Below are 21,363 nucleotides of genomic sequence, written 5' to 3'. Positions count from 1 at the left end.
CTCTCTTAATAATAAGACAGTGTGGGCTAGGTGCAGTGACTCACACTTGTAATCCCAGTATGTTGGGAGGCCGAGGCGGGCAGATCACCTGAGGTCAGGAGTTCCAGACCAGCCTACCCAATGTGGTGAAACTGCATCTCTACTGAAAATACAAAACAATTAGTCGGGTGTGCTGGCACAAACCTATAATCCATTACTCAGGAGGCTGAGGCACAAGAATCGCTTGAACCTGGGAGGAGGAGTTTGCAGTGAGCCAGGATTGCGCCATAGCACTCCAGCCTGGGCAACAGAGTGACTATGTATCAAAAAAAAAAAGATAATAATAATGATAATAATAATAAGACAGTGTGGAATTTGCACAAAGATAGAAGAAACAACCAGTAACTTAAAAAATAAAAACAGAGCTAGAATGCAGACATACACATATATAAAAATTAATTTATACGTTGATGCATTTGGGAAAGATCAATTTTTATTAAAGTGTTCCAGGAAATTGAATATCCATAGGGAACAACCAAGATCTGATCTTTGACCTCACATACACACAAAATCAATTCTAGTTGGTTCATAGGCTTAAATATAAAAATAATAGAGTATTCAGAAAACAATTTAGGAAAATAGCTTCATGACAGAGGGTAAGTTGAGCTGTCTAACTAGACCTGAAAATTATTTACCATGTAAGACAAGACACATTCTACATAGTCAAAGTGAGCAAAGCCTCTGGGGCAGACAGTATCAAACTCAAGGTTCCTTTATACCTTTCCTGTAGAAATGGTAACATAGAAAGCTTGTAGTATATTATCAACCCTATACTAACCCCTAAAAATTAATTTTCTAATAAATTGCGAGATATATCATTTGCGTCAATTGTAACATGTCATTATTTCATGCACCAGAATGGAAGAACAAAACCACTAACAAATGAAGAAACTAGTACTTTTATCACTTATAAATAAATCACATAGTAATAACATGAATACATTACAATTACTGGAAAAAATATTTTCAATGTGCATACATGTGGATATTTGTCTTGTGTCATTCCCACATGGGATGGAACATACAAGAAAAATACATTGACAAAGGTTTTCCTAAATTTTTTCTCATTGAGATGTAACTCTCCTGAATCACTCTTCAACTCATCTGCTCATGATTTTCCCCATATTATTATCACCTGTGCTAATCTGAAGCTTTGGTGATGCTGCACTTATTGCGAGATTCCTATGGTGCTCCTGTGAGTTTATCTTTCCAACCGTCTGAAACCCCCTATGCAAGACATGATGTTGATGATATGACCTGAAGATGTCAATGGAAGGTTTATAGACCAAGCTCATGTATATGTAAATGAGGACAATCACGTTATGGTCACCCTCTTGTCAATAATGTTTTAACACTATCAAATTTAAGGTGCATCTGTGCTTCATAAACATGAAAATGTGCCCCCTATGATGAATGGAATACACTGTCCTCTGTGACTGCCCATTTCTCAGTGTTAGATTATGGTGACTCATCAACTGCCTTCTTATCTGTTATTGAAGAAACATGCTTAAATCTTATCACATAAGTTTACCAAGTGTATTTGCATTCTACATAGCTATTAGAGACATTACAGTTATTAGTGGAATTCTATAATTCTTCTGTTATGCATGGAAATGTAGTTTTATGAACTATGGTTTAAGAAATCCATTGAGGAGGGGGAGGAGCCAAGATGGCCGAATAAGAACAGCTCCGGTCTACAGCTCCCAGCGTGAGCGACCCAGAAGACGGGTGATTTCTGCATTTCCATCTGAGGTACCGGGTTCATCTCACTAGGGAGTGCCAGACAGTGGGCGCAGGCCAGTGGGTGCGCGCACCGTGCACGAGCCGAAGCAGGGCGACGCATTGCCTCACCTGGGAAGCGCAAGGGGTCAGGGAGTTCCCTTTCTGAGTCAAAGAAAGGGGTGACGGACGCACCTGGAAAATCGGGTCACTCCCACCCGAATATTGCGCTTTTCAGACCGGCTTAAAAAACGGCGCACCACGAGACTATATCCCACACCTGGCTCGGAGGGTCCTACGCCCACGGAATCTCGCTGATTGCTAGCACAGCAGTCTGAGATCAAACTGCAAGGCGGCAGCGAGGCTGGGGGAGGGGCGCCCGCCATTGCCCAGGCTTGCTTAGGTAAACAAAGCAGCCTGGAAGCTCGAACTGGGTGGAGCCCACCACAGCTCAAGGAGGCTTGCCTGCCTCTGTAGGCTCCACCTCTGGGGGCAGGGCACAGACAAACAAAAAGACAGCAGTAACCTCTGCAGACTTAAATGTCCCTGTCTGACAGCTTTGAAGAGAGCAGTGGTTCTCCCAGCACGCAGCTGGAGATCTGAGAACGGGCAGACTGCCTCCTCAAGTGGGTCCCTGACCCCAGACCCCCGAGCAGCCTAACTGGGAGGCACCCCCTAGCAGGGGCACACTGACACCTCACACGGCAGGGTATTCCAACAGACCTGCAGCTGAGGGTCCTGTCTGTTAGAAGGAAAACTAACAAACAGAAAGGACATCCACACCGAAAACCCATCTGTACATCACCATCATCAAAGACCAAAAGTAGATAAAAACCACAAAGATGGGGAAAAAAACAAAACAGAAAAACTGGAAACTCTAAAACGCATAGCACCTCTCCTCCTCCAAAGGAACGCAGTTCCTCACCAGCAACGGAACAAAGCTGGATGGAGAATGATCTTGACGAGCTGAGAGAAGAAGGCCTCAGACGATCAAATTACTCTGAGCTACGGGAGGACATTCAAACCAAAGGCAAAGAAGTTGAAAACTTTGAAAAAAATTTAGAAGAATGTATAACTAGAATAACCAATACAGAGAAGTGCTTAAAGGAGCTGATGGAGCTGAAAACCAAGGCTCGAGAACTACGTGAACAATGCAGAAGCCTCAGGAGCCGATGCGATCAACTGGAAGAAAGGGTATCAGCAATGGAAGATGAAATGAATGAAATGAAGCGAGAAGGGAAGTCTAGAGAAAAAAGAATAAAAAGAAATGAGCAAAGCCTCCAAGAAATATGGGACTATGTGAAAAGACCAAATCTATGTCTGATTGGTGTACCTGAAAGTGATGCGGAGAATGGAACCAAGTTGGAAAACACTCTGCAGGATATTATCCAGGAGAACTTCCCCAATCTAGCAAGGCAGGCCAACATTCAGATTCAGGAAATACAGAGAACGCCACAAAGATACTCCTTGAGAAAAGCAACTCCAAGACACATAATTGTCAGATTCACCAAGGTTGAAATGAAGGAAAAAATGTTAAGGGCAGCCAGAGAGAAAGGTCGGGTTACCCTCAAAGGGAAGCCCATCAGACTAACAGCGGATTTCTCGGCAGAAACCCTACAAGCCAGAAGAGAGTGGGGGCCAATATTCAACATTCTTAAAGAAAAGAATTTTCAACCCAGAATTTCATATCCAGCCAAACTAAGCTTCATAAGTGAAGGAGGAATAAAATACTTTACAGACAAGCAAATGCTGAGAGATTTTGTCACCACCAGGCCTGCCCTAAAAGAGCTCCTGAAGGAAGCGCTAAACATGGAAAGGAACAACCGGTACCAGCCGCTGCAAAATCATGCCAAAATGTAAAGACCATCGATACTAGGAAGAAACTGCATCAACTAATGAGCAAAATCACCAGCTAACATCATAATGACAGGATCAAATTCACACATAACAATATTAACTTTAAATGTAAATGGACTAAATTCTCCAATTAAAAGACACAGCCTGGCAAGTTGGATAAAGAGTCAAGACCCATCAGTGTGCTGTATTCAGGAAACCCATCTCACGTGCAGAGACACACATAGGCTCAAAATAAAAGGATGGAGGAAGATCTACCAAGCAAATGGAAAACAAAAAAAGGCAGGGGTTGCAATCCTAGTCTCTGATAAAACAGACTTTAAACCAACAAAGATCAAAAGAGACAAAGAAGGCCATTACATAATGGTAAAGGGATCAATTCAACAAGAGGAGCTAAATATCCTAAATATATATGCACCCAATACAGGAGCACCCAGATTCATAAAGCAAGTCCTGAGTGACCTACAAAGAGACTTAGACTCCCACACATTAATAATGGGAGACTTTAACACCCCACTGTCAACATTAGACAGATCAACGAGACAGAAAGTCAACAAGGATACCCAGGAACTGAACTCAGCTCTGCACCAAGTGGACCTAATAGACATCTACAGAACTCTCCACCCCAAATCAACAGAATATACATTTTTTTCGGCACCACACCACACCTATTCCAAAATTGACCACATAGTTGGAAGTAAAGCTCTCCTCAGCAAATGTAAAAGAACAGAAATTATAACAAACTATCTCTCACACCACAGTGCAATCAAACTAGAACTCAGGATTAAAAATCTCACTCAAAGCCGCTCAACTACATGGAAACTGAACAACCTGCTCCTGAATGACTACTGGGTACATAACGAAATGAAGGCAGAAATAAAGATGTTCTTTGAAACCAACGAGAACAAAGACACAACATACCAGAATCTCTGGGATGCATTCAAAGCAGTGTGTAGAGGGAAATTTATAGCACTAAATGCCCACAAGAGAAAGCAGGAAAGATCCAAAATTGACACCCTAACATCACAATTAAAAGAACTAGAAAAGCAAGAGCAAACACATTCAAAAGCTAGCAGAAGGCAAGAAATAACTAAAATCAGAGCAGAACTGAAGGAAATAGAGACACAAAAAACCCTTCAAAAAATCAATGAATCCAGGAGCCAGTTTTTTGAAAGGATCAACAAAATTGATAGACTGCTAGCAAGACTAATAAAGAAAAAAAGAGAGAAGAATCAAATAGACACAATAAAAAATGATAAAGGGGATATCACCACCGATCCCACAGAAATACAAACTACCATCAGAGAATACTATAAACACCTCTACGCAAATAAAGTAGAAAATCTAGAAGAAATGGATACATTCCTCGACACATACACTCTCCCAAGACTAAACCAGGAAGAAGTTGAATCTCTGAATAGACCAATAACAGGAGCTGAAATTGTGGCAATAATCAATAGTTTACCAACCAAAAAGAGTCCAGGACCAGATGGATTCACAGCTGAATTCTACCAGAGGTCCAAGGAGGAACTGGTACCATTCCTTCTGAAACTATTCCAATCAATAGAAAAAGAGGGAATCCTCCCTAACTCATTTTATGAGGCCAGCATCATTCTGATACCAAAGCCGGGCAGAGACACAACCAAAAAAGAGAATTTTAGACCAATATCCTTGATGAACATTGATGCAAAAATCCTCAATAAAATACTGGCAAACCAAATCCAGCAGCACATCAAAAAGCATATCCACCATGATCAAGTGGGCTTCATCCCTGGGATGCAAGGCTGGTTCAATATATGCAAATCAATAAATGTAATCCAGCCTATAAACAGAGCCAAAGACAAAAACCACATGATTATCTCAATAGATGCAGAAAAAACCTTTGACAAAATTCAAGAACCCTTCATGCTAAAAACTCTCAAGAAATTAGGTATTGATGGGACGTATTTCAAAATAATAAGAGCTATCTATGACAAACCCACAGCCAATATCATACTGAATGGGCAAAAACTGGAAGCATTCCCTTTGAAAACTGGCACAAGACAGGGATGCCCTCTCTCACCGCTCCTATTCAACATAGTCTTGGAAGTTCTGGCCAGGGCAATCAGGCAGGAGAAGGAAATAAAGGGTATTCAATTAGGAAAAGAGGAAGTCAAATTGTCCCTGTTTGCAGACGACATGATTGTATATCTAGAAAACCCCATTGTCTCAGCCCAAAATCTCCTTAAGCTGATAAGCAACTTCAGCAAAGTCTCAGGATACAAAATCAATGTACAAAAATCACAAGCATTCTTATACACCAATAACAGACAAACAGAGAGCCAAATCATGAGTGAACTCCCATTCACAATTACTTCAAAGAGAATAAAATACCTAGGAATCCAACTTACAAGGGATGTGAAGGACCTCTTCAAGGAGAACTACAAACCACTGCTCAAGGAAATAACAGAGGATACAAACAAATGGAAGAACATTCCATGCTCATGGGTAGGAAGAATCAATATCGTGAAAATGGCCATACTGCCCAAGGTCATTTACAGATTCAATGCCATCCCCATCAAGCTACCAATGACTTTCTTCACAGAATTGGAAAAAACTACTTTAAAGTTCATATGGAACCAAAAAAGAGCCCGCATCGCCAAGTCAATCCTAAGCCAAAAGAACAAAGCTGGAGGCATCACACTACCTGACTTCAAACTATACTACAAGGCTACAGTAACCAAAACAGCATGGTACTGGTACCAAAACAGAGATATAGATCAATGGAACAGAACAGAGCCCTCAGAAATAACGCCGCATAGCTACAACTATCTGATCTTTGACAAACCTGAGAAAAACAAGCAATGGGGAAAGGATTGCCTATTTAATAAATGGTGCTGGGAAAACTGGCTAGCCATATGTAGAAAGCTGAAACTGGATCCCTTCCTTACACTTTATACAAAAATCAATTCAAGATGGATTAAAGATTTAAACGTTAGACCTAAAACCATAAAAACCCTAGAAGAAAACCTAGGCATTACCATTCAGGACATAGGCGTGGGCAAGGACTTCATGTCCAAAACACCAAAAGCAATGGCAACAAAAGACAAAATTGACAAATGGGATCTAATTCAACTAAAGAGCTTCTGCACAGCAAAAGAAACTACCATCAGAGTGAACAGGCAACCTACAACATGGGAGAAAATTTTTGCAACCTACTCATCTGACAGAGGGCTAATATCCAGAATCTACAATGAACTCAAACAAATTTACAAGAAAAAAACAAACAACCCCATCAAAAAGTGGGCGAAGGACATGAACAGACACTTCTCAAAAGAAGACATTTATACAGCCAAAAAACACATGAAAAAATGCTCATCATCCCTGGCCATCAGAGAAATGCAAATCAAAACCACTATGAGATATCATCTCACACCAGTTAGAATGGCAATCATTAAAAAGTCAGGAAACAACAGGTGCTGGAGAGGTTGTGGAGAAATAGGAACACTTTTACACTGTTGGTGGGACTGTAAACTAGTTCAACCATTGTGGAAGTCAGTGTGGCGATTCCTCAGGGATCTAGAACTAGAAATACCATTTGACCCAGCCATCCCATTACTGGGTATACACCCAAAGGACTATAAATCATGCTGCTATAAAGACACATGCACACGTATGTTTATTGCGGCATTATTCACAATAGCAAAGACTTGGAACCAACCCAAATGTCCAACAATGATAGACTGGATTAAGAAAATGTGGCACAGATACACCATGGAATACTATGCAGCCATAAAAGATGATGAGTTCATGTCCTTTGTAGGGACATGGATGAATTTGGAAACCATCATTCTCAGTAAACTACCGCAAGAACAAAAAACCAAACACCGCATATTCTCACTCATAGGTGGGAATTGAAGAATGAGATCACATGGACACAGGAAGGGGAATATCACACTCTGGGGACTGTTGTGGGGTGGGGGGAGGGGGGAGGGATAGCATTGGGAGATATACCTAATGCTAGATGACGAGTTAGTGGGTGCAGCACACCAGCATGGCACATGTATACATATGTAACTAACCTGCACAACGTGCACATGTACCCTAAAACTTAAAGTATAATAAAAATAAATAAATAAATAAATAAATAAATAAAAAAAAAAAAAAAAGAAATCCATTGAGGAAGAAGATAGAAATTATAAAGAGTTACTTGAAAAATTCACTGGAGTGATAGCTTTCTAAAGACCTAGAAAAAGCTGTAACTTGAAACTTCCCACTGCAGTCTTAGGAATTTGACCAATGACCCTTGTAAGCTTCATTATGAACGCCATTCTTTCAGCTATAACATTTATGTAACTCTGTTTTCTTCATTCCCATTTGCCGTTTTAACCATATGGTTGGTGATCATAGAAATCACTTGATAATTAGTCACTGCAGAAGTAGATGCATAATGGTCTTTATAAAATGTTTTAATCTGCCCCCTTGTTACTCTGCTCAACCCTAATTTGGGTACTTGGATTTGAGGATTGGTTTTGGTTTCCCCTCAGGAATATACTGATTGAAGAAGAAACACATAAAGTATGAGTTTCTGTATACCCAAAATTCAGTCAACCTCTTAAACTGTGGGAGTTTCTTTATGTGTATGCAGAAACTCACATACAAAAACAAAAACTCACATAATTTAGGAGGTTGACTGAATTTTGCCCTACAGTTTTAAATTCCAGCAATGCTAAATTAAATAAAGATAAAGTCATGCTCTCAAATATCTAAGACATTCTTCCATTGAACTGCAACTTCTAATCAGGTTAGAATGTGGAGACAAAGTGTTGGGTGTCTGCCTCATGATCTGGTCTAGAATTTGGTTTCTTTTAAATGGCATCTCTTTTAGAATTGTGGTGTCCAGGCCAGCCTCTAAGGAACTGCTGGTTTAAGATATTGTGGGAAATCACATCTTCCATGCCGTTAGAGTTTGTCTGAGGACTCACTGCTCAGCACTTCATCAGCTGCTTTCTCCACACACTAGCATCCAACTGCAAAAACTCTGTTGTGTAAAAGATGCATATCCAGGTCTCTGTAAGTAGAGACTGGCCTAAACCAATTTATTAGAAACATTTGTTGTACTCTGCTTACCTGCTACCTTGGTGGCTTCAGGGTTGGCAGGGGGCAACATGATTCCACAATGTGAGTGTCAACAGAATGCACGGTCCCAGACGATTCCTGATGGAGTCTGTAGAATCAAAAGAACTAAATTAGAACATATTTTTCTGAAAGGTTTGAAGGTACGGTTGTCTTTTGATTACTTGAAGAAGAAATGCCTGTACCAAGAAAACATTATCCTGAATGCAGAAATATGATTTATGTTCCCTGTCACTGAAATTTCTTATCCCTGGCTTCTAATATCTGAGAGTCATATCTCCCAAAAATGCTTCAGTGGGATCCTGAATATACACTGCTAAATGATGTCTACACATGGGGCTTTCTGGCATATGTGAAGGAAAGGCAACTTTTTCTAAATAAGTGGTTGCTGACACTCCAACTGCTTACTGGGTAATGGAGAAGGAGAAAAAGGATGACAGTCCCTGGAGCTTCATGGAGCCCTCTTGAAGCAGGTGCACCTGGGTTTGGAAAGGTGACTAGATAAAAAGAGTGCTACTTTGCTATTCTCTCCCTATGTGCCCATTCATCTCTGGAAGCCAGTTTTTTTTATGCCTTTGTTTTCTTTTAAAAAATATAATAATTTTAGCAAACAAATTTATTTTGAAATAATTTCAGATTTACAAAAAGATACACAGGTAGAACAGACAGTTTCATATACCCTTCAGCTAACTAAAATGTTACTATTATAACCATAGTATATTCATGAAAACTAAGAATTTCACTATGTTTCAAAACTATTAATTGATCTACAGACTTCCTTCATATTTTACCAGAATTTCTAATAATGATATATTCATCTGTTCCAAGACTAATCTAGAATACCACATTGCAATTACTGTCAGGTATATTACTGAAGACTTGGTGCATAACAAATTCCCACACATCTTAGTGGTTCAAAACCACACACATATTACTCACAGTTTCTCTGGTTCTTCAGTCCAGATGTAGGTGATGGCCCAGGCTAAGGCTCAGCTGGGGAAAGGTCTCCTTCCAAGCTCATGTAACTGTTCTTAGGATTAACCTCTCTGACCTCATCAAGAATTCATTAGTGAATTATTGGAATCACTTAAACAATTAATACTAATTTATTACAAATTATTCCCATAAAGTGGAGAAGGCATGATTTCCCATTGTATACTGATTTAGTTTACTCTGATACCACAACTAGACAAAGACATTTCAAATATGGAAAATGAAGAGCAATATACCTTATGTATACAGGGGCAAAAATCATCAAGGAAATATTAGTAAAACAAACCAGAAACATGTAAAAAGTATTATACACTATGTCAAGGGTATTTACCTCAGAAAAGCAAAATTTGGTTCAACATACAATACCACTAGTGCTATGCACTATATTCACATAATAAAGAAAAAAACCACATCATCAGCTCAGAAGACGCATAGGCACTTGAAAATTCTCAAATTCTCTATGAGAAAAATATGCAGCAAATGAGGCAGATAAGGGAACTGTCTTCCTTTTAAAGAGGATCCATGAAAAACTAACATGTCATCATAGGTTATCTGAAAGGTTCACTAACTTCTCCAAGATTAGAAACAAGACAAGGATTTCCACTCTTGACACTTGTTTTCAACATTGTACTGGAGGATACAGACATGGCAAGTAGTCTAGAAAAATAAATATAAGGCTTCCAGTATGGAAAGGAAGTCAAACTATGTCTGTTGGCATATGACCTGATCTTATGTATAAAATTTCCAAAGTACTCTAATCAAGTATGTTTAGAATTTAGAAATGAGTTCAACAAACTTGCAGTATATAAGGTCAATATATAAAATCCTCTGAATTTCTATATGCTAGCAATTAACAATCTAAAATAAAAACTCAGAATGTTCCATTTAAGATGACATCAAAAATAAGTTTATCAAATTAAGTATAAGATATATACACAAAACTATAGAAAATATTTTCATAAAAAATAAATGGAAAAAAAACTTTGACTATTCATTGCTTATAAAGGTTATTGTTGTTAGGCTGGCAATATTTTCCAAATGGCTCTATAGATTTAATGCAACCTCTATCAAAATCCCAGGTAACATTTCCTTTCTCTAAATTCACAAAGTTTATCTAAAATTCATATATAATGCAATAGACCCAGAGCAGCCTAAATACTTTTCAGAAAGAAGAAAAAATGTTGGCATGGGAGATACATAATTCCTGACTTCAAAACTCACTACAAAGTAAGAGTAATCAGATTTACAGTACTAGTATAAGAATATAGATGTTGATCAATGTAATAGAACATAATGCTCAAAAATGAATACTTATATTTGTAGTGAAATAATTTTATAATGTCACCAAATAAATTATATATGGATAAATATTTTTACTCAAATATTTCTGAAACAAGTGCATATTCCGTGTAAGTTGAACTGCCTCACACTGAAAATGTAAATGACTCAGAATGATCATATATCTCCATATAATAGCTAAACAATTCCAAAATACAGAAAATAGCACAAGAATACATCTTCGTGGTCTTAGATTAAAAAATCTTTCCTAAGATATGATGCTGAAAGCAAAAGGGAAGAAGAAAAAACAGGTATATTAAATCTCATTAGAATTTGAAACTTTCGTGATTCACGCTACACCATCAAAAATAAAGACGCCCAAAGAATGGGACTAAATATTTGCAAACAAAAGCAAAAACTGGCAAATTAAATCCAATAAAACTTAAGAGCTTGTGCACAGCAGAAGAAAACTATCAACAGAATATACAGACAACTTACAGAATGGGAGAAAAGTTTTGCAAACTATGCGTCTGACCAAGGTCTAATATCCAGCATCTATAAGGAACTGAAACAAATGTTCAAGAAAAAAAAAACCAACCCTAAAAAAAAGAGGGCAAAGGACATGAACAGACACTTTCAACAGAAGATACATATGTAGCTAACAATCATATGAAGAAAACCTCAACCTCACTGATCCTTAAAGAAATGCAAATCAAAACCACAATGTGACACCATCTAACACCAGCCATCTAACTAATTGGTGGATGTCTCCATTAGTTCAACCGTTGTGGAACTAATGCAGTGTGGAGATTCCACAAAGACCTAAAAACAGAAATATCATGTAACCCAGCAATCCCATTACTGAGCATATACCCAAAGAAATAAAAAGTGTTCTATTAAGAAGGCACATGCATGCATATGTTCATTGCAGCCCTACTCACAATAGCAAGAACATGGAATCAGCCTAAATGCCCATCAGTGGTGGACTGCATAAAGAAAATGTGGTACATATACACCATGGAACAGTACGCAGCCATAAAAAAGAATATCATGTCCTTTACAGGAAAATGGATGGAGCTGGAGGCTATTATCCTTAGCAAACTAATGCAATAACAGAAAACCAAATACCATATTTTTCCCCTTATAAGTGGGAGGTAAATGACGAGAACACATAAACATACAGTGGGGAACAACGCACACTGAGGCCTATTGAAGGGTGGAGGGTGGGAGGCGAGAGAGGATCAGAAAAAATAACTAATGGGTACTAGGCTTAGTACATTGGTGATGAAATAATCTACAACAAACCACCATAACACAAGTTTACCTATGTAACAAATGTGCACATGTGCCCTGAAACTTAAAAGTTAAATTAAAAAGCAAATATTTGCAAATTTTCTAGGTGATAATGGTCTATTGTTAATCATATATATGACAACATCTTAGAGCTCAAAAATAAAAAGGCAAATATCTCAACCAAAAATGGAAATTATTCAAATACCCAATTCTCTAAAAAAGCTACAGTCATACCCAAATCACACGAAAAGACACTCAATGCCTTTTGCCATTATGAGGTAGGAGACCGGCAGGCTGTTTTCCGGTCACAACCCTGCTGATCAAAACAAGATCTGGTCCAGACAGCATACAGTGAAGAAACTGGCAAACAGACACACAGGGATCCCTAGTTGTCCCCATTGCTCACTGCCATGAGACATTCCCTCCAGCGCCATGACTGTTTATAAATTCCATGCCAACAACCTGGAATTTAACCACCTCTTTCCATGGCAACAACCCAGAAGTTACTGCTCCTCTCCTAGAAAGTTCTGAATAAACTGACCATCAAATTTCATTGATCCACTCCTCAATTTACGTGTAATTGAAAGTGGGTTTGCCTTAGTGTAAAGATAGTTGACAAGAGCCCACAGGTTACCAACCGATGCAATGCCTATGAGTTAGCCCTGCCCTTTAAGGAGCAGTAATGTTCAATAAAAGATTGCTGTCTATCACCACTGGCTTGCCCTTAAATACTTTCCTGCGCAAAGCCAAGAATCCTGCCAGCTGAAGGCCCAAATTTGGGGCTCACCTGTCCTGCAACAATAGGGGAAGGGAAGTCTAAAAAACCATGATACGTACTTCAAAAATCTAAAAGGTATATTGCTATGTGAAAAAATATAAGTTGGAAAAGGCAAAATACTGTGTAATTCCACCTATATGATTCTCTAGAAAAGGAGAAAAGGATAGTGATAGCAAAGAGTTCGGTGGTAACAAGTGGCTTGGGAGAGAGAAGGTGGGATGAGTGAAATACAGGAGGTTTCTTTGGGGCAGTGAAATTACTCTCTCTGATATTGTAATGGTGGATACATAATAATGTTTTCTGAATCCTGAAGAACTTTATAACACAAACAGTGCATCTAAATTATGCAAATTTAAAACCTTATTTAGTAGGTAGAGGGTTTCCAAGGAGGAATGCCCAAAAAAATAATATAACTATGTAATGAATGTATGGAATAGCCTCACTAAAGAAAGTGGAGGAAAGCAATGGACCTAAGTAATTTGGGAAATAAGTGGACATTCTGAGGCTAAAAGCCAAAGTATTTATACCTAAGTACTGTACTTTACTTGGTAAAATTGTTTCCCATTGGGGTATAAGTTACCAGTTCTGAAACCACTCTGCATGGATGTTCAGGTAGTACGATTAAGTGAACAGCATCAACTTCTTCACAGGGAGAGTAAGAGACTACATACATCATTCATATGGTGCTGGATTAGATCATATGGTATTGGAAACATTAGTAGAAATTATACAATCATACAATTAGCCTGCAGTACAATTAAATACACAGTTAGCCTGGAGCACCTAGTAGTGGTTAAAGAAAAGAAAATGCTAAACAACAACAAAACCAACCAACCATACAACATTGAACCTTAATTATGTGGGTATTTCAAAATTATACCACAGACAACTAAAAAACCTTCCAATAGCCAACCATGAAACAATCTGAGCAATCAAATAAATTAGCATATATAAAGTACAAAAGAAATATCCATGTTTAGATGACGATATAAATAATTTATGTATAAATGAATAAATGTGTAATAGAACAGACATGCTTACGGTTGAGAGTTCAAATACATCCGTAGACATTCTGCCAATAAAAAGGTAGATCATGAATCCCCACTTTTTTTTTTTTTTTTGAGATGGAGTCTGGAGTCTCGCTCTGTTGCCCAGGCTGGAGTGCAGTGGCGTGATCTCAGCTCACTGCAAACTCTGCCTCCCAGGTTCAAGTGATTCTCCTGCCTCAGCCTCCCGAGTAGCTGGGAGTACAGGCGTGTGCACTGTGCCTAGCTAATTTTTGTATTTTTAATAGAGATGAGCTTTCCCCATGTTGGCCAGGCTGGTCTGAAACTCCTGACCTCAGATGATCAGCCTGTCTCAGCCACCAACAGTGCTGGGATTACAGGCGAGAGCCATCGTGCTCAGCCCATGACTCCCCACTTCTTAAATGCGTGTTGTGTTAGTGACTTTGTTCTGAAACATTCTATGGGGAAAGGGAAAAATAATAATTTCACCGTGTGTGATAATTTGATAAAAATGACCTCATCTAGGTGATCAAATTAACATTAACAGTGATAAAGCCTGTTGAGAGCCTGTGCCCTTGGTATGATGTGAGGAGAATGGCACCTTTCCTCTGTCATCTTCCTCCCCTAAACCCACAAATCTAGTCTCATCATGAAAAAAAACCTAAAGAGAAATCCCACATTAGGAATGTCAATATCATCAAAAACTAGGAAACGCTAAGAAACTGCAACAGTCAGAGAAATCTAAGGAGACGTGATATTTAACTGTGCTGAGGTATCCTGGAGGAGATCCTGGAATAGAAATTAGACATTAAGTGAAAACTAAGAAAATCTGAATAAAGTATGAAGAGTAGTTAATGATACTGTTTAAAATTGGTTAATTGTGACAAATGTCCTACATTGAGAAGTTAATAAAAAGAGCAACTGTAGTGGGATATATGGAAAGTCTATGTAATATATTTAAAACAATTCTGTAAACCCTAAACAATTCTTAAATGTATAAAGTTTCTTTTTATTTAAAGTCACTGCTGACCTTATAAAATAGAACATGAGCAATATGTTCATAGCTGTTAATGGAACTCCTTAGCTTCATCATCTTCCTTAATCACTGAAGGTAACTTTACTGTGAACACTATGCAGCCATAAAAAACGATGAGTTCATGTCCTTTGTAGGGACAAGGATGAAATTGGAAATCATCGTTCTCAGCAAACTATCGCAAGAACAAAAAACCAAACACCGCATATTCTCATTCATAGGTGGGAATTGAACAATGAGAACACATGGCCACAGGAAGGGGAACATCACACTCTGGGGACTGTTGTGGGGTGGGGGGAGGGTGGAGGGTTAGCCTTGGGAGATATACCTAATGCTAGATGACGGGTTAGTGGGTGCAGCGCACCACCATGTCACATGTATACATATGTAACTAACCTGCACATTGTGCACATGTACCCTAAAACTTAAAGTATAATAATAATAATAATAAACTTATTAATTTTTCTTTTTTCTTAAAAAAAGAAAAAATACTAAACTCAGCTACTTTTCAAATAAGTTATATTGCTTCACAGTTACTGTATCTTATAACAAATAATCCTTTCTCCTGTCCTTTGCATTATTGCTGATATCCACTTCATATATATGTGTATATATATACATGTACACACACATATACAAACACACATGCACATGTGCATATATCTGTACACATATATACTTATACATAAGATATATACATGGGCATATATTATTTAATAATTTTTCTATTTTTTCAAGAAATTGTTTTCTCTTACAATAAACTAAGAATATAAAAATGATAAACCAATAAAAAGTTAAAATTATATATAACTGATATTTTTAGAAATACGAGAGATGGAAAAATGTAAAATGCTCAATGAGAACCACAAAAGGCAGAAAATGAATGGAAGATGAAAATATGGAGAAGGAACAAGGACAGCAAATCAAAAACATTGACAAGTGTGATAAATATTAATACAGCTGCATCGCTTACCACTTTGAATGTCAATGGTCTAACTGCACCAAGTAAAAGACACAGATTTACAAAGTGAATCAAAAAACAAGACACAAGTGTTATTTATAAGCCCAATCTAAATATAAAGACAAATAAAAGTAAATGAATGGAACAAAATGTACGATGCTAACTCTAATCAAAGTAAACAAGAGGAGCTATATGAATTACAGGCAGAGCAGACTTCAAAGCAAGAAAAGTTATCAGGAACAAAGAAGGGCATTACAGAGAGATGAAGAGCCATTCTTCCAAGAAGATGTCATACTTCTTAAAGCCTGTGAGCCTGATAACAGAGCATAAACTATGAGGCAGAAATCAACAGAACCAAAAGGAAAAAGATGAACTCAGTATTATAGGTGGAAACATTAAAACCCTATATCAGATACGGACAGATCTAGAAGGCAGTAATTCAGGAGCGAAAAGCTGAACTCAACAGCACCAACAAGCACCTGGGCATAACTGACACCTACAGTCTCCTTCCCTCAACTACTGCAGATGACACATTCTTCTTAAGCTCACATGGAATATTCAGCAAAATGTGCCACATTCCGGGACAAAAAATACCCCAACAATTTTTTAAAAGTAAATCATACAATGTCAGCTGTCAGACCACAGTGGAATTAAAATAGAAATCAAAGGATGACTGGAATGATAACTGTAATATCCCAAAATGCATTCAGATTAAACAACACGCTTGCATATAACATATGGGTGAAAGAAGATATCTCTAGAGAAATTTTTTTAAATTAACTAAATGAAAATAAGAACACAATTTATCAAAATTTGTAGGATGAAAGGAAAGCAGAACATATAGGCAAATAAATACCATTGAACACATACATAGGAAACAATGAAAAGACCAAAAATCTGTCATCTGTGTTGCCACCTTTGGAACCTAGAAAAAGAAGAATATATTAAATCTAAAGTCAGTAAAAGAAAAGTGATAACGTTGTTAACAGACTAAAACAAAGGAAAAGTTAAAGTAACTGGATTTTTCAAACACGTCTTAATAGTTCTCAGAACACAGAGGCATCGAAAATTAACAGAGCAAACAAAGCACCCCCAACACCCCCCTTGTTTACAGGCATGCAGCCATGACCCCTCAGAAATGGGAACCTCATGATTTAGAAATGATCAGTCTCGGGCTACTGAGGCCGGGCAGTATCATTTCCTCCGAAGTCATGCTGTACATTTTAGAATAGCTAAATAAAAGATTTTTAGTGTTCTCACCATAAAGTATTAGCTGGTGAGTTGATGCACATGTTAATTAGCTTGATTGAATCTTCCGCAATGAATACAAGAATCAAAATATCACACTGTTATCCATAAATATACGCAATGTGTCAACTAAAAGTTTTGGTAAATTCTGTATCTATGAATAATTCACAAATAGGAAACGTAGGTAAGTAACAATTGTTATGCCCATAATATAAAAGGGCATATGTGACAGAAAGCTTTTTAAATGTACGTTACGGTCTGGGAAACACGGAGAAATCCTGAGGTTTGAAGAAGAACAAACAGGGACGACGACACAGGCAGGCACCGCCGCAGGAACAAGCGCGCTTTCGCGGAGAAGAGACCAGAAAGCCCAAAGGGGACCCGGCAGACATCCTCCCTGAGTTCCCCTGTAGATCTCACCGCCCTCTCCCCTGTCAGCCTCGCCCTCCGATCGCCGCCCACCACCCTCCTCCCTCACTCCCTGTCAGATATAAAGTTAAAAAAAATCAAAATCATATAAAAACTATAAAAAATTAAAAAACTAAACTGAGATACTTTTCAAATAAAGTTATATTGCTTCACAGTTACTGTGTCTTACAATAACAAATAATCCTAATTCCTTTCTCCTGTCCTTTGCATTATTGCTGATATCCACTTCATATATATATGTGTATATACATGTACATATACACACACACATACAAACACACATGCACATGTGCATATACCTGTACACATATATACTTATACATATATATGCATAGGCATATATTATTTAATAATATTTCTATTTTTTCAAGAAATTGTTTTCTCTTATAATAAACTAAGAATATAAAAATGTTAAACCAACAAAAAGTTAAAATTATATATAACTGATACTTTTAGAAATGCGAGAGATGGAAAAATATAAAATGCTCAATGAGAACCACAAAAGGCAGAAAATGAATGGAAGACGAAAATAGGAAGACGGAACAAGGACAACAAATCGAAAACATTGACAACTATGATAAATATTAATCCAACTGCATCGCTTACCACTTTGAATGTCAATGGTCTAACTGCACCAAAAGACACAGATTTACAAAGTGAATCAAAAAAGAAGACAACTGTTATTTATAAGCCCAACCCAAATATAAACACAAATAAAAGTAAATGAATGGAACAAAATGTACGATGCTAACTCTAATCAAAGTAAACAAGAGGAGCTATATGAATTACAGGCAGAGCAGACTTCAAAGCAAGAAAAGTTATCAGGAATAAAGAAGGGCATTACAGAGAGATGAAGAGCCATTCTTCCAAGAAGATGTCATAATTCTTAAAGCCTATGAGCCTGATAACAGAGCATAAACTATGAGGCAGAAATCAACAGAACCACCAGGAAAAAGATGAACTCAGTATTATAGTTGGAAACATTAACACCCTATATCAGATATGGACAGATCTAGCAGGCAGTAATCCAGGAGGGAAAAGCTGAACTCAACAGCACCAACAAGCAACTGGGCATAACTGACACCTACAGTCTCCTTCCCTCAACTACTCCAGAGGACACATTCTTCTTAGGCTCACATGGAATATTCAGCAAAATGTGCCACATTCTGGGACAAAAAATACCCCAACAATTTTTAAAAAGTAAATCATACAATGTCAGCTGTCAGACCACAGTGGAATTAAAATAGAAATCAAAGGATGACTGGAATGATAACTGTAATATCCCAAAATGCATTCAGATTAAACAACACACTTCCATATAATATATGGGTCAAAGAAGATATCGCCAGAGAAATTTTTTAAATTAACTAAATGAAAATAAAAACACAATTTATCAAAATTTGTAGGATGAAAGGAAAGCAGACAATATAGGCAAATAAATACCATTGAACACATATATACGAAATGACGAAAAAACCAAAAATCTGTCATCTGTGTTTCCACCTTTGGAACCTAGAAAAGGAAGAATATATTAAATCTAAAGTCAGTAAAAGAAAAGTGATAACGTTGTTAACAGACTAAAACAAAGGAAAAGTTAAAGCAACTGGATTTTTCAAAAACATATTATCTTAATAGTTCTCAGAACACAGAGGCACCCAAAATTAACAGGGCAAACAAAGCACCCCAACACCCCCCTTGCTTACGGGTATGCAGCCATGACCCCCTCAGAAATGGGAACCTCATGATTTAGAAATGATCAGTCTCGGGCTACTGAGGCCGGGCAGTATCATTTCCTCCGAAGTCATGCTGTACATTTTAGAATAGCTAAATAATAGATTTTTAGTGTTCTCACCATAAAGTATTAGCTGGTGAGTTGATGCACATGTTAATTAGCTTGATTGAATCTTCCCCAATGAATACAAGAATCAAAATATCACACTGTTATCCATAAATATACGCAATGTGTCAACTAAAAATAAAAGTTTTGGTAAATTCTTTATCTATGAATAATTCACAAATAGGAAACGTAGGTAAGTAACAATTCTTATGTCCATAATATAAAAGGGCATATGTGACAGAAAGAAAGCTTTTTAAATGTACGTTACGGTCTGGGAAACACGGAGACATCCTGAGGTTTGAAGAAGAACAAACACGGACGACGACACAGGCAGGCACCGCCGCAGGAACAAGCGCGCGTTCGCGGAGAAGCGACCGGAAAGTCCAACGCGGACCCGGCAGACATCCTCCCTGAGTTCCCCTGTAGATCCTCACCGCCCTCTCCCCCTGTCAGCCGCGCCCTCTGATCACCGCCCTCCACCCTCCTCCCTCACTCCCTGTCAGCCTCGCCCTCCACCCGCGGCCCTCACGCCCCACGTGGGCCTGGCTCCCGCCCCCAAGCCCAGCCTGCGCGGCAGCCTCTGGTTCCCCTCACTGCGCAGCTGCGACCCCCGCACCGGCACTTCCTTCAGGCTGCGCCCAGCCTCACCTGTGTGGGCGCCAGGTGGAGAGGAGCCGGCAGATCTGAGTTTTCTCGTTCATGGATCCCACCACCTGCGAAAGGACTGAGGGGGCAGAAACCTGCCCTGGCGGGGAAGCGAGGGTCTGAGCGATGAAGAAAAGGCGGCGAACAAGGGCAGCCCCATGAGCCCTGCGGTCAGGCAGCTGGGGGTCCTCTTTGCCCTTCTCCACCCTCCTTTCTCCCCGACCCACGCCCCCCTGGCAGAGCCCAGAAGCCTCCCTGGGGGACAGGACCCACTCAATCCTCAGCGTCCTTCCCATACGCTGAGCTCATGGGCTGGGGTAACACCTCAGGGAAACAAACCCAGACATTCGAATCCCTCCCCACAGAGCGCAGTCCTCAGGGAGCGGCCCTCCCTGCCTCCCCTGCCCAGTCCCTCCGTGGTCTGCTCTTCCTCCTCCTGCGTCCTCACCAATTACTCATCCCAGCGCTCCTTCCAATCCACCGCCCTCTTCTCATGGACTGGCCTGTGCCAGGCACACACGTTTTCCTCCTTGCTTTCCCTCCCCTGTCTGCTGGACCCACTGCGCCTCACTCTCCAGCATTTCCTCCAATGTTCCTCCTCCTGGAGGCTTCCCCTGTCCATCCCATCCCAGGCCTGAAACCTGTCCTCTCAGTTCCCAAGGGCAGCTCTTCCACCTTATAGTTTAATTTTTGTCAAGTTTTCTGAAACCCTATTGGACAGAAGCATCACAGAACATGGCAACTTTGTCTACGGTGTCTCTGAGCCCCACACATGTCCTGGACAAAAAGCAACTCTGAAAATTCTCTGGTAATCAATAAAAGTATAAATCACTTTTAAAAGATTATTATCTGATAAAAGAAAATAAATTGAAGTTCCCACTTCTTTTCTACAGACGATAATCGGAAAACATTTGCTGTGTGGAGTTGTATGCACAGATTTTCGGAGTGGCTTTTTTTTTTTTTTTTTAACTGAAGAAGCAGTTTTGGTATTTACTCATCAAAGAGTAAGAGAAGAATACACACCTATATTATGAGCCATAAGTATAAGGAAATGTCTTGCAGACGTTTACAAATACTATGTAGAAGGAATCAGAGATTCAAGCCAGTATCTATAAATTTCAGGTAAAAGAAATA

The 21,363-nt window shown here is 38.8% G+C and overlaps 1 long non-coding RNA gene across 2 annotated transcripts in view; it reads right to left on the bottom strand.

Moving 5' to 3' along the window:
- LOC134757230 (uncharacterized) overlaps positions 1–10,641 on the bottom strand; it is a 58,449-nt gene extending 47,808 nt beyond the window's left edge. The window contains exon 1 of one of the 2 annotated variants that reach the window (XR_010130932.1): positions 8,722–10,641. This is a non-coding gene — a long non-coding RNA (uncharacterized lncRNA). The remainder of the gene's footprint in view (positions 1–8,721) is intronic. The other variant, XR_010130931.1, reaches the window with a different exon arrangement.
- Between the last annotated feature and the right edge of the window lie 10,722 nt (positions 10,642–21,363).

The sequence above is a fragment of the Gorilla gorilla genome, chromosome 16 (assembly GCF_029281585.2).
Source record: "Gorilla gorilla gorilla isolate KB3781 chromosome 16, NHGRI_mGorGor1-v2.1_pri, whole genome shotgun sequence".
Lineage (NCBI taxonomy): Eukaryota > Metazoa > Chordata > Mammalia > Primates > Hominidae > Gorilla > Gorilla gorilla.
Note: the sequence above shows the minus strand (reverse complement) of the source record. Positions and strands in the feature narration are given on the sequence as shown.